The sequence below is a fragment of the Musca autumnalis genome, unplaced genomic scaffold (assembly GCF_047663935.1).
Source record: "Musca autumnalis isolate F117 unplaced genomic scaffold, ASM4766393v1 scaffold_3, whole genome shotgun sequence".
NCBI classification, from domain to species: Eukaryota; Metazoa; Arthropoda; class Insecta; order Diptera; family Muscidae; genus Musca; species Musca autumnalis.
Window position 1 is genome coordinate 249,742,927 of NW_027411866.1, and position 14,886 is coordinate 249,757,812.

At 36.3% G+C, this 14,886-nt stretch overlaps 1 protein-coding gene across 1 annotated transcript in view; it reads left to right on the forward strand.

Annotated features, from left to right (window-relative positions):
* The first annotated feature begins 7,161 nt into the window (after window positions 1-7,161).
* Window positions 7,162-14,886, forward strand: part of LOC141399288 (uncharacterized) — a 164,188-nt gene continuing 156,463 nt past the window's right edge. Inside the window, exon 1 of the mRNA XM_073977773.1 lies at window positions 7,162-7,791. The gene's annotated coding sequence lies outside the window, so the exon portion shown is untranslated. The remainder of the gene's footprint in view (window positions 7,792-14,886) is intronic.

The window sequence follows — 14,886 nt, forward strand, 5'->3', positions numbered from 1 at the left end:
AAAAATGGTGGACACTGACAATTTTGATGTACTAATACCTATTTTAATTGATATTTAAGTAAATTCAAGTACTGTTCGTTTACCTTTAGTTCGAATTTCCAAAAAAGACCTTATGGCACCCCCACATATCAACTGCCACTCACATTATAAATTCCAGTCCACGTTTTATTAGAACGGTACAGATATTTTGAAGATTTTATCCACATCCTCCAACTGAAGTAGCATTAATTTACGAATTTGTGATATTAAAATGTTGGAAACCTTTCTTCAAAAAATGTTACTTAATGCTCACTCTTTCACATGGCCCCTATATAACAGTTAATTTTTTTGAGATATTTTAATTTAGAAATTTCTGTTCTCCTTGTAAAACAATAGATCTACATTTTCAAACGTACTTTCTAAAACGTTCAGAATAAAAAAAACAATTTTGTTAAAAAAATACTTTTGACTTTCTGATTTCAATGCATTATTTAGAAACCGCATTCCTGTTAATATGAAGGCAATACATTTCCATAACAAAATTCATTTATCGGTTCACTCAATACTAGTGCTTCAATATTTAGTATTATTTAATAATTCTAATACACTTATTGCACTACCACTTCTTACAGTGAATCTGACAAATTAATAATAAATCAGAATTCCACTTTTATTCCTTTGCCCAATACGAAATTTATTGCACTTTCGTACTTTCCCAATTCAATAATTCAGTTCTTAGTGACGGAGGTCACTAATTTCACCTAAATTCAAAATTTGTATATCCATTTATGCAAAATCAAAACGGTACCAAATTTAGCACTTATAATAAGCATAAGTTTCAAAAATTACATCCCTACATCCCGACCGCGATACTTATTTACAGCTCTATCTGTTTTCACGAAAACAATTAAAGCAGTATTTAGCACTTTTCGTATATATATTTATTTCTACTCAAAACGCCATGTGCTATTCTAATAACGAATTTCACAATTTCAGCACTATCCCTTTACACAATAACAATTTGAACCAAGTTATGTGGCATTTGGTCATTTTCGTTCACTTATGGTAGGTATATTCACAATCACATCCATATCTCAACCCTACCCACCAACAGCGACTATAATAACAAATTTCAGAATTCTACCTCTATTCATATACCAAATTTAGTACCATTTAATACATTTCGTACGAAAGTACGAATTTCAATAACTATCTCAATCGTCCACTCTAACAGTAATCTTAATTCTATATTTCAGGATTTTTGCTTGATGCGTACACCAACTCTAAATTGTATCGCATTTAATATTTTACATGCAGATAAGAACGAATTTCCAAAACTACCTAAATCCTCCACTTCAACAGTAATCTTAATTCCGAATTTCAGGATTCCACCTCTATCCGTTCACCCATATCCAAATTGTACCAAATTACAATAATTTTTGTACAATTTAGTACTTTTCGTACGCATTAAGTATGCATACCCAACACTACTTCAATCCTATTCTCCAACAGCAGTCGTATTTCCAAATTTCAGAATTCCATCTCTATCCGTTCAATCAAATACAAATAGTACTAATTTTAGTAACTTTTGTATTCAACAAGTGAAAAATATCAGTCGGCTTTACCGACAGAGATATACCCTCAGCCTGTGCGAGTTCGAACCTTCATCTGTGGACAACATAGAATCGAATATCGGCTACGCAATCAAAATCCTTTTCCCCAATAATTATTTATTAGGGGGGTTTGAGATATTTTGGCCCTTTTGGGTGTATGAACTAAAACTAGCAAGTGATGCGGAGGAGGTAACTGAAGGAATGGATCGACATACTCCATTTTGGAACTGGATCTTATTTAAGGAGTCATTTCAGTTGGTAGGTTTTGGACCAGTATGTCAGGCAGCATAGACTTGCCCACGAAAAACATAACATTGCTGTAAACAGGATCACAAGGAGTAGCATCGGCATAATTTTCGAAAGGATCTTCGAACAGATCCTTAAATACACTTAAATAGAAATGTTGAACTTCTGTGGGAGGTACCCTAAGGAGAAGACCTATATGGACCATTTTCGAAGTTAAACTACAATTGGACAATATATTACGAAGGTCAAATATTGGACCAAATCGGCTGACTCGTTTGAGATTTACCGTGCGCTCCAGCTACTACACTTTATACCATAGGAGTTTTTTAAATCTTTCGGATCATTTTCTCAGGAAGTATGGACTAGCCCCTGAAAAAAACTTGTACCGTCGTGATGGGGTCAGCGAATTCAATTTGTTACAACCAAAATCAAACCGATTTGTGAGCAGCTCTTAAACTGCACTTTTCAGAAATTGTGTGTGGGAGGTACGCGAAATAGTTCACCTATATAGTTCATATTTGAACCTAATCTATGTCTCGCAGAAAAAATACGATGTGCCAAGCATGGGCCAAACCGGTCACTGCCTTCGAAGGTAATCGTGCACACAATTTTAGCGAAATGTTTTGAATCTTCGGACTTTAACTAAGTTTGGTCAATATATTACGAAGGCAACATTTTTTTCCTAATCGGTTATTCTGTTCGAAAGTATCGTGCGCTATATACATATGATGCCATAGGGGTTTTAACAGCTTTTGAACCATTTTCTCAGGAAGTATGGACTTGCCCTTGAAAAAACTTGTATCGTCGTAATGCGAGCTGCGAATACAAGTTGTTGCAAAAAGAATCAAAGCGATTCGAGAGCAGGACTTAAACTGCACTTTTCCCAAATTTCGGGTTACCTGAAAGAGTGGACCGATTGAGCCCATTCTAGAACCTTATCTAAGTCTGGTAGAAATTTCACGATGTGCAAAGTATGGACCAAATCGGTTACTCCTTTCAAGAATTATCGTGCGCACAAATTTTCCAAACATTTTCGAACTTTTGTGGGGGAGGTACCGGAAGGAGTGGACCGATATAACCCATATTCGAACTTAAACTAACTTTGGAAAAAAGTTACGAAATTTTCCAATCGTTTCATCCCTTCGAGAGTTATCGTGCGCACCAGCCAGACAGACAGAAATTGTCTGAAACGGATTTCGTCCAAACAAACCATTATTTCGATGAGGCACATTTTGCCGGTATGAAAGTGTATATACCCCCGTTAGCATAAACGCTGGTATAAAAACAGCAATCTGATTTCTAGATTTCAGAATTACATCTCTATCTGATCAATCAATTCCAATTATCAAAAAATACCTACATATCTAAATACTATATTCCAACAGTAGTCTTGATTCCAAATTTCAGTATTCCACCTCTATTCATTCACCCAACTCCAAATTGTACCAAATTTAGTACACCTTAGTACTTTTCGTACACATAAGTACGAACTTCCAAAGCTACCTCAATATCTCAATCCAACACTTCAACAGTAATCCTAATTCCAAATTTCAGGTTTGCAGCTCTATCAGCCGTTTCGTCTGGGCCATGATCTGTCAGTCACTCACTCATCACTAAGCTCTTTTACATACAGTGGTTGTCACTGAAAATGATGTAACCTGAAATAAAAAATGTAAACGTTGATAACTTCTTAACGAATTGAGATATTAACAATTCAAAAAACAATTTTGTATGCTGAAAATATATAAATATATATGATTGATAATCGGGAAGACAATGTATTCGGTGTTCGACTGCAGGTGATTCGTTGCACGATGTATTTGGGGATCGGCTGCAGATGATCGGGACCACGGGTTTGGTTGTATATGTTTTGTTTGGTTGTTCGGCGTTCTGCTTTCAAAATAATTTCAAAAAAAAGTCTTAAACGGACGGAACTGGACGTGTACGAAAGCATATATGGGCTAAAAGAAGACACTTTTGGACATCATTCTGTGAAAACGAAACTTTGTTTCAAGCTGTTCCCTAAAAGTTCTACTCCATCAAACTTGGAATTTCACTAAAATTTAGTACCTGAGGAAAAAAAAATATCTCGCTTCGTGTAAACGCTACGCTAATTTATTACAACGACTCTTAAAGGCAACTTACTACTTAACAAAAAAACAATGAACACAATATATGTTATAGTTTCTGTGAAATAGCTGCTTCTTTCTCCAGAAATATGCAAAGATTACGTATTTTATTTAGTTTCAACCCGTGTAGCTAATTCCCCGCAGAAGGCTACTAGTCTTCATCATCTATTCCTGAAATACTTGAGGGATCCGAAGTATGAGGCGAATGCGAATTATTCGCCCTAAGCACTGACGACGATGGTTGCAAAAATACACTGGATTAAAATCCACCATTGTGTGTCCTGTTATACCAGATAAAAATAATGTATAGTGGACTGTCATTGAAGAGCAGGAGGAGGCATTGTGACTCACAAGAGAGCCCATTTGCTCTAAGTGAGCGTAAATTTGTTATCGCTCACAGCCTGTGTAGATGCTAACACGTTGTGAACAACAACAAATTTACGCTCATTGAGAGCACAAGAGAGACCCAAAAATGTTCTCTGCCTCACTCTGTTGAAGAGGCTGTTCCCGTATGATTGTAAGGCGTTTCATGGTAGTAGTTGTTGTGTTATGTACGTGATCATTGGTCAGTTCCTTTACTTTTGAAAATGGTAAAACCGGCAAAAGTAGCAAAAGTTGTAAACTGCTCCCATATGAATTCTATAGTGTCTGAAGTAAAGGAACGCTTTTCGAGTAAAAAGTGGTAAAACATGAAGATTCTTGCACGTAAAGGAACAGAGCTCATATTGACAAGTTACAACAGGCAAGCAGCACAAAGAAACCTTGTTTCCAAAAACAAATTTTTTTGACATCTTACAGAATCAAAGACCGGTCTGTGGTAAGCTATGCGGCACCAGAGTGATATTTAAATGTTACCGCTACGCAGTGAAAGAGTAATCAAGCCTACAAGAGTACCGCCATAAGGACTGCAACACGAGTGGGCCAACTTCATGAGAAGACGAAAACGAGTCTATCAGGCAGGCTTGGAAAGCATTCACATTGATGCAGAATGCCGTACTTGCATACCATCTCCCATCCATCGCATCAGAATAACGCTAGCTGCCAACGCAATGGCGAGTGGTTTAACCAAATTAAGAACCGGCAAAGAATTATGGGTGTGGTTATCGACAGTTTGAAAACTTTAGAGAGGTACTCGACTTCTTAATAATAAAACGATTTCAGAATAACCAAGGAGATTCCGCCCATGCCCATCGTCTGGGATAATTTAGTGTATAGTACCTTCGGTAAACATTTCCGAAGAATATTCGAAAAGACTTTAATCTGACTTTAAACTTAAACATTTTCGAACTTAAACTAACTCTGGACAAAAAATGGGATCCGAAGTTTGGACAAAATCGATTTTTTTGAACTTTTGTTAGTTACCGGATATAGTGGACCGAAAAGAAGCATCTTTAAAGTTTACATATGATTCCCAGAAATATTACTATATCCAAATTTGGACCAATGCAGTATCTTGTTCGTCGATTTATACCTACAAATTTCTGGCGGAAAGTTTTTAGACTCAAAGAAGACTAAATACCAATTTTCCGATATTTCGGTAAAACCTTCAAAGTACCGAAAATCAAGAGGTACGCTTCTATGGGATATATACAGGTTCGCATACTGATAATTCTCTTCTGGAATATTTTATAACCCCATGGAAGTCTAAGTAACAAAATTTCAGTCTTTCGGTGGGATATTGACGCACAACCTTCACAATTACGAAAATCGTGAGGTATCGTTCGTGGACATATACCGACGAATTTCAGTCAGAGAGGCAAATATCTACAACAAAGACTGAATACCAAATTTCAGCCATTATGGTGGGTTGCTGTGGCCACAACCTACAAAATACCGAAAATCGGAGGTACCGATCTATGGGGGCTATATAAAGGCGTGGACCCATACCGAGAAATATCATACGGAAAGTTTAATACCCCAAATGAAGACGAAATGCCAAATTTCAGCCATTTCGGTGGATTATTGTAGCCACAGCCTTCTAAATACCAAAAATCGAAAATCGGGAGATACCGCTCCTGGGGGGCTATATGAAGGCGTGGACCTATACCGACAAATTTCTGGAAGAAAGTTTTGTACCCCCAACGAAGACTAAGTACCAAATTTCAGCCATTTCGGTGTGATGATGAGGCTAAAACCTTCAAAATATCAAAACGTGAACCGATATAGCCCATTTGCAAATTGCAATACCAACATCCTAGGAGTAATAGAATCTTCTATACCAAATTACAAAGCTAAATTGCGAGCTGTGTTTAGATTTCAACAGACGGACGGACAGACAATAGTTACATCGACTTAGAATTTTACCCCGATGAATCTTTCGATGTGTTACAAACAGAATGACAAATTTAATTATACCCTCCATATTATGGTGGAGGGTATAAAAATCAAAACGATTCGAGAGCAGGTCTTAAACTGAACTTTTCCGAAATTTTGTGTGGGATGTACCCGAAGTAGTGGACCGCTATAGTCCATATTCGAACCTCTCTATGCCTGGTGGAAATATTACCATGTGCATAGTATGTATCAAATCAGTCCCCTCCTGAGTTATCGTGCCCAAAATTTTTGCGAAAAATTTGTGAGGGAGGTACCCGAGGTACCCATCTTCAAACTTGATCTAAGTTTGGACAAATTATTACAAAAGCCAAATTTTGAAGCAAATAGGTTGATCTGTTCGAGAGTTATCGTGCGCACCAGCCAGACAAACGGACAGCCAGAAATGGCTAAATCGACTCAAAATTTTCTGAAATTTCTTAAATTAAGCCTAACGGCTGAGGGTATAAACAATGGTGATCTAACTAGGCTTCTGATTATCTAGACACTGTTTTCGCTTCTGTTAGCAAATCGCGTTTGTTTGGTACGGCTAATCTTATCACTGACGTTTCCAAGCCTAGTATTGCTTTTTACCGTTTAGTTTACATAACACTTATGCTATCCCACTGAGCACAACTGTGAAATATTTGTCTAATAACAAATTGGCAAAAAGAAAAGGAAACAAGTAAATAAACAAACAAAACCAACAAAAGAAAACAACATAAAACAAAATGTACAACAAAAGCAAGAAAAAACAACAACCAACAGATAAAATTAAAAACGAAGATACAACAACAACTCGTTTCAACAAGTGATTTTTCAAGCTGGAACGGCTTTGCGATGCGACCGATACTCTCCCAGTAACAACAACAGCAGAAGCCAACAATAGTGGTAGTGGTGGTGCTGAGTGACATACATGCGCATAACCCCACCAGTCCAACTCGAAGTTTGTGTCCGAAGTCTTTCGTTATTTGAATTTGAATTCAGTTGCTGCGCGTTTCTAAACGAGAATGGTTGTGTACGGCAAGACGCAAAGTTGAAAACGACGGTCGAATAGAGATATCAAGTGAAAACAACAACAAAACTATAGAGTGAATGATCACAAAACAAAATTGTTAGGAAAACAACAACACCAACAATAGTGGTAGTAATAACAGTAGTGAAAGAAAGAAGAAAGCAAATAACGCAGAGCACAAAAAAAAACTACTACTGCCACCAACAAAATTTAAAGAAAAAAAAGTTATACTCTTCATTAGTAGCTGCTGGCTGGTCGAACACCCAAAGCTCCCAAAGAAAAAGTCAGTCAGTCATTCACATACTTAAAAAGTCCACATATGCATGCAAGAAAACAATAACAACAACGACGATAACAACGAAATTTTTTAATGAAAGTCAAATGTGAATGTTTTTATGTTGTGTCTTCCCCCCGCCTCGCCACTTGTGAAGCTTCAAATCTAAAAAACAAACATAATCTTTGAAAAAAAAAGTTATACAAGAAGTCTTGTGAAAAAAATGTAAGAAGAAAATTTATCAAAAATATTTAAATATTTGTGAGCCAACTAGAATCATATTAAAATATTTAATAAAAAGAATGTAAAAGAACCAAGAAAAAATAAGAATGATATAAGAGAAAAATATAAAGAACACAAAAACACACAAAACCAGATCCTATCGAATTGATATTCAATATACCAGTATTTGCCACACCAAACCGCGCGCCGCCATGGCAAAATCCCCACCAACCATGGCCAACAGTGGCCATAATAAACAAAATGATTGGAATTCTTTTCCTTTAACCAAAACGAAGAAAAAAAATCAAAAACTGGATTTATTGATTAGATTGGAGATTTGCTGAAAAAAATATGAACAAATATGAATTTAATTAAAATGAACAAATTTAAAAAATAAATTGGAGAAAAAATTTATTGGAGGTCACAGACCAATCCTACAATTATAATCGATTTTCTAAAAAACCGTACATTTATTAAGACGCTCCAAAATATATAAAAATTAATGTTAAATATTGCCCCTTAGGCCTCCATTTCCAATATACTATGACATTAATTACTACTAAAAATAAACACAACAATAACAACAACAACCTTAAACTTACTTAATAATGTTGATAATGATCGTGACAATATCGAAAAAAGAAGATTTTTAATTATTAAGAAAAAAATTCTATAACACATTATCGCTAACGATCTCCGTATACAATGATTTTGAAGTTTTTTTTTCTCATTAGAAAAATTCCCATAAGAGAAAATAGGGTTGTCAACGATTACATGAAACACCTCAAAATTACAAGAATACAAGTGAGCTAAGGCTATAGTCGAACGGTGGCGACTATGTGATGCCCTACACCACTACCCCTGTCCATAAGCTTTTTACTGTTCAACCTTTCTTTTAGGGAGATACTAAAGCTTTCACCCACCCTAGCTTTTATACCAAATGACTTAGGGCCAACTGAACAAAAATAACTAATAATTTTTTTATTTGACCAATAGAGAAGAAGGCAAGTAAGAACGGCTTTAGTGGTATTTAAAATGGAACAATTAGTTTCCTTTCGTTTATGAAGAAGACTTAATACCAAATGTCCGCAATTCCGGTAAAACAATGTTGCTAACCTTCAAAATACCGACATTCGGGAGGTACCGTTCTATGGATGCTATATCAAAACGTCGATCTGCACCGACAATTTTCTGGCGTAAAATTTTTAGACTCAATGAAGACTAAATACCAAATTTGGATATTTCAGTAAGATAATGTGGTTAAAACCTAAAAAATACAAAATACCGAAAATCGGGAAATACCGTTCTATGGGAGCTATATGAAGGCCTGGACCTGTACCGACCAATTGAATATCCCCAACGAAGACTAAATACCAAATTTCAGCCAAATTTCAATGGATTATTCTGGACATAACCTACAAAATACAGAAAATCGCGGGTACCGGTCTATGGGGGCTATATGAAGGTATGGACCTGTACCGAAAATTTTCTGGGGGAAAGTTTCGTACCCCCAACGAAGACTAAATACCAAATTTCAGCCATTTCGAAAGAATGTTGAGGCCATATCCTTCAAAATACCGAAAATCGGGAGGTACTGTTCTATGGGGGCTATATGAAGTGGTGGGCCCATACCAACAGAATTCTGAAGGAAATTTTTTTACCTCCAACGAAGACCAAGTACCAACTTTCAGCCATTTCGGTTTGATAATGAAGCTAAAACCTTCAAAATACCGAAAATCGGGAGGTACCGTTCTATGGGGGTTATATCAAAACGTAAACCGATATAGCTCATTTGCAATACCAAACAAATAGAAACCTACATACCAAATTACAAAGCTCTATCTTAAAAATTGCGAGCTGTACGGACATGGTTAAATCGACTTAGAATTTTACCCCGATGAAGAATATATCACCAATATTTTTGAAAATTTAACATAGCTGAAGCCAAGGTTTACCCTTTTAGAATACGCGACTTGTGGTTCTATATTATACAAATTAAATATTTTTGGATAAAATGAAATGTTGTTGGACGTGGCAAAAAATATTGGCCTTAAAAGATAATTTGTGTGGAAGCTGTGGCTATATTTATGTTAAAAAATGGGTAAAAATGGGTTGAAGCCACCATGTCTTTTTTTGTTTTCTCTCGATTTGTGAGTAAACCACACTTCTCTCGATTTTCCTGTCAAAGTAAAAGTAGAAGCAAACTAAATAAGGATCATCTCACTAATATATTACTTTTCAAAATTTGAACTGCTTCTACCATTAAATGATGCTGACATTTTGAAGTCAGTTTTACAGTGTTTTTTGACATTTTCTTCTAATTTCATTCCGCAAACAGGTTTTACAAACAAACGTATATAGGATTGTAGAACTCGCGATTCTGAGTTATTATATATAGTTGTCGTGAATGTAGTTTACACAGCTTCATAAAAATCTGTATCCAAATAGAGAAATTTTGTGCGAACATTTTTCTAAAAATCATATTTTTCGGTCCTAATTTTTACAATTGTCATTCGATTTCCTCATACTTGATTGCACATTTTAGATTTTTACGTTCCGGATCTAATAAATCATTCCCCGTGAAAATCCATCCACTAAAACGCGAGTTACAAGAAAGTCCAAAGTAGAAAAATCACCTAAAATTGTTTTTGGAAATATCGCGTATTTTATCGCGTTTTCTGCGGTTCGTTTCCACTGCAATAAAACAAATAATACAGCATCTTCGTTTTAGCGGAAACAGAGATTTGAAAACTTCACTGATAAGGGAGCTACATTCATTTTATCCCAAAAAACAGTGTGTGATGCTACATCCACGGTTCTTAATTGATCGCCTTGAAATAGATATATACCGATGTAGATTTTCATGGTGGACATTGAAATCGGATGCGGATAAAAATTGTATGCACTTTGCGCAAATTAGAGATATTTTATAAGTTTTTTAATGCTAAGATGCAGCCAATGCTACATCTTAGCCTCCAAATTAAATTTCGAAAAATATATACAAATTAACAGATATGGTCTTGCTGTACATGAAAATCACATGCGGACAAAATGATTTTGATAATTACGCGATTTACACGTATTTTAAAATGCATATAAATAAAAATGGGTTATTTGACCTCTATTTCCATTTCAGAAGCTTTGACATATATCCTCATCAACCCAATTAGCTTCCCTAATGGGAAAGCTTTAATATGAATGTCAATAAAGCAAAATCGGTCTATTGTGTTAGGAGATTTAAGCAAAATGAAGGAAGTATTCCTATAAATTTTTACAATATTTTCTACTACATAATGCATGTGAAAAAAATATTTTTTCAAACAAAATATTATTTTTTGACCAAAATATGTGCTCATTTTAGCTGTAACATCCAAACCATAACACCAATCTGTATGATTGCAGTCTCATTTGATACGCCGTGAAGTTTCGATCCACAACAATTTTTTAATGTAATTATATGACCACTAAATGGGCTTTAATTTTGAAAAAAGTAGACTTATATTGAATAATTTAGCAATTTTATGTACTTTCCGCGAATTCTGTGTAACCTTTTGCAGGTATTATGCAATCTACTCGCTGAAGTCACTTCGAGATAACTTTTTTATAACAATTGTGCTCATTAAAATAATTAGCGTTTTTATAATATTTTCGTTCTTAAAAAGCGAAATAAAAGCGCCATAACTTTTGTCCGCAACAACCAAAAAATTGGTTCGCGACCAGATTCGTACTGGGAATCTTTTTCTTAACCTACATATCAAAAATCGTTGATGTAGCGCGAAAAAAATTTATCCTTTTTTTCTGAAATGGAATATGAAATAATTGACAATATTCCTGATATATACTTTATAGGGTCTCCGATAAATATTTCGATGTGTTACAAACGGAATGACAAATGTAATTGTACCCTCCATATTATGGTGGAGGGTATAAAGTGAAGCAGAGGTATTTGTCATTAAAATAAAGTTTCAAAATATTAAAAGTGGGATATCTTAGTGCATTTTGCAATAACTCTAATACTTACCAGCATTGCCAACACATTTGGTATTAATTTAAAGCTCAGATGGTCTAGATGGTCTTGGAATATGTCCACAGATATCCGCGTTGGAAATAAAATTCAACATATTGGAAATTGGGATATTTTTCTACATCTCTAGTATTTGACCATTTTTGGTAACGCAATTGGAATCAATTTAAAGCTCAATGACTCCTGAATATTATCATCGTCCCATTAACGCCTCTCGGGGACCCCCATCAAGCCCCAAAATTTCGTTACAAACAGATTAAAATTGCAACCGTATAGTGATTACAATAAAAACAAAAAATGGAAAACCGGGATGTATTATCGACTATTGTGGTATCTCCGTTGTTTGACCACCTACTTTGAATTGTTGTAAAGGTGAAGTTTCCACTTTCATTAACAGACTTTGCTTTTGGCAAGCTCTTAATAGATGCGGAGATATTCGGATTATAAGTATCAGTCGGTTTTGCCGACAGAGATATACCCTCAGTCTATGTGAATTGAAACTTTCATCTACGGTCAGATCGAATGTATTTATGGTCTTTTCATTATTTTGTGGCCTTTTTTGGACATTTGAACTTGCTGACGAAAATATGGATTAGGATTAAAGTTCCAAAGTGTTGCAGAGGAGGTACTTAAAGGAATGCACCGACATAGTCCATTATGGAAATGGATCTTATTTTGGGAGTCATATCTTTTCGATAGATATCGCGCCCACTAGTCATTTAAGTGGATCATCGTATAATTTTTGAACCAGTATGCCAGGAAGGATCTTCGAACAGACCTTAAACTGCACTTAGACACAAATGTTGAACTTTTGTGGAAGAGGTACCCTAAGGTACATCCAATTAAGTAAAATGTTTTAAATATTCGGGGGAAGTCCGGTACTTGTGGACTGGTATAGCCTATCTTCGAACTGAAAGTATAACAAAATATGAGGAACGCAACATTTTGGACCAAATCGGTTAGTTCGAGAGTTATCGTGGTCTCCAGCCACTACATATGGTGCGATAGGGGTTTTTTAAACCTTTCGGGCTATTTCCTCAAGAAGTATTGACTTGCCCCTGAAAAAAATTTACCGTCGTAACTGAGGCAGCGAATGCAAGTTGCTTCAAAAAATCAAAGTGATTCGAGAGCCGGTCTAAAAGTGAACTTATCCGTAATTTTGTGTGATAGGTACCCGAAGAAGTGAACAAACATATTCCATATTCGTGTAAAGTATGGATCAAATCGCTTACTCCCTTCAAGAGTAATCGTGCGAACAATTTTTCCGAACATTTGCTCTGTTCCATGTTATCGAAAAAATAGTAAAACGTGGTAGATTCTTGCAGTACTGAAACTGACAGTACTGCAAGAATCTACCACGTACAGTACAGTACTGAACTTTTGTGGGGGAGGTGCCTGAAGGAGTGGACCGATATAGCATATGTTCGAACTTAAACTATGTTTGGACCAAATATTACGAAGGCCAAATATTGGACCAAATCGTTTGATCCGTTCGAGAGCTATCTTGCGCTCCCATAGGGGGTTTTGCATTTTTCAGGCTATTTTCTCAGGATGAATGGACTTGCCCCTAATGAGACATGTACCGTCGTACGCGGGGCAGTGAATACAAGTTGCTATAACAAAAATTAAAGAGATTCGAGAGCAGGTACTAAACTGAACTTCTCCGAAATTTTGTGTAAGAGGTACACGAAGGACAAAAAGTATGGACAAAATATTTCGAAAGGACGGACAGACGGAGGAACATTGCTAAATCGACTCCAAATTGTCTGAAACGGATTTCGTCCAAACATACTTGGGGTCTAAAACCATTATTTCGATGAGGCACATTTTGCCCGTATGAAAGTGTATATACCCTCGTTAGCATAAATTTTTACCCATTCCGACCCCTGGATATGATCCGACCATCTCTTACAGGACCCCATCTAATCCCAACCCCATCAGCGTGCGTAGCGTGATTACACGGTTTAGATGGAAAGGCGGACTGTCCAGAAATAGCCTCAGCTCATCGAGCTTTTCATTTTGGTACACATATATAAGTATAGGTATACGGCCATTATTTAGATGTGTTACCAACATTTTGGCCAAAATCGACTTATAATACCCTTCCAGCATAAGTGTAGGGTATAATAATAATATATAATAATTGTTCCACAAACATCCCAGGCGCGACAAGGGAGATTTCTCTCATATCAATGAGTGCACCCCGATTTATATTAGCTCAATGATATGGGACCAACAGTTTATCGCCGAGTCCGAACGGCGTGTTCTAAGACACCACTTGTAGAGGAGTTTCACATGGCTGAAATACTCAGGAAATATCGCCAACATTACTGAGGGGTATTTTGCCAATGTTGAAATTTTTGATGTTGTCTAGCCGGGGAATCGAACACACGACCTTCTGCGGGCAAGGCGGGTGTGCATACCATTGTACCACGGTGGCACCCAATAAGTGTAGGGTATAATTAATAGAAAGGAATCATTCGGCTTAACCGACAGTTATATACACTCAGCAATGTGTGCAAAATAAACTTACGTTGACCAGATTTGACGTCACCGATTCGAATAAAATCCGTCTTCCCTAATAATTGCTCCTGCAAACACCGACAAAGGGACAAGGATCCATAATGATATGGGACCTACTTTTAATAGCCGAAACCGGACGGCCTGTCTTACGACACCACTTGCGGAGAAGTTTTTACATTGCTAAAATATACAGAAAATGTCGCCAACATTACGCTGAGGGGCATTTTTATACCCACCACCATAATATGGAGGGTATAATTAAATATGTCATTCCTATAAAGTATATATATTCTTGATCAGGGTAAAATTCTAAGTCGATATAACCATGTCCGTCTGTCCGTCCATCCGTCTGTTGAAATCAAGATACACCTCGCAATTTTTAAGATAGAGCATTGTGATTTGGTATAGAAGTTTCTATTACTCCTAGGATGTTTGGTATTGCAATTGGGCTATATCGGTCCACGTTTTGATATAGCCCCCATAGGACTGTACCTCTGAAATCTTCCCGCTGTGTTACTGGCTGAAATCTTCCCTAAAACCGAATTACAGTT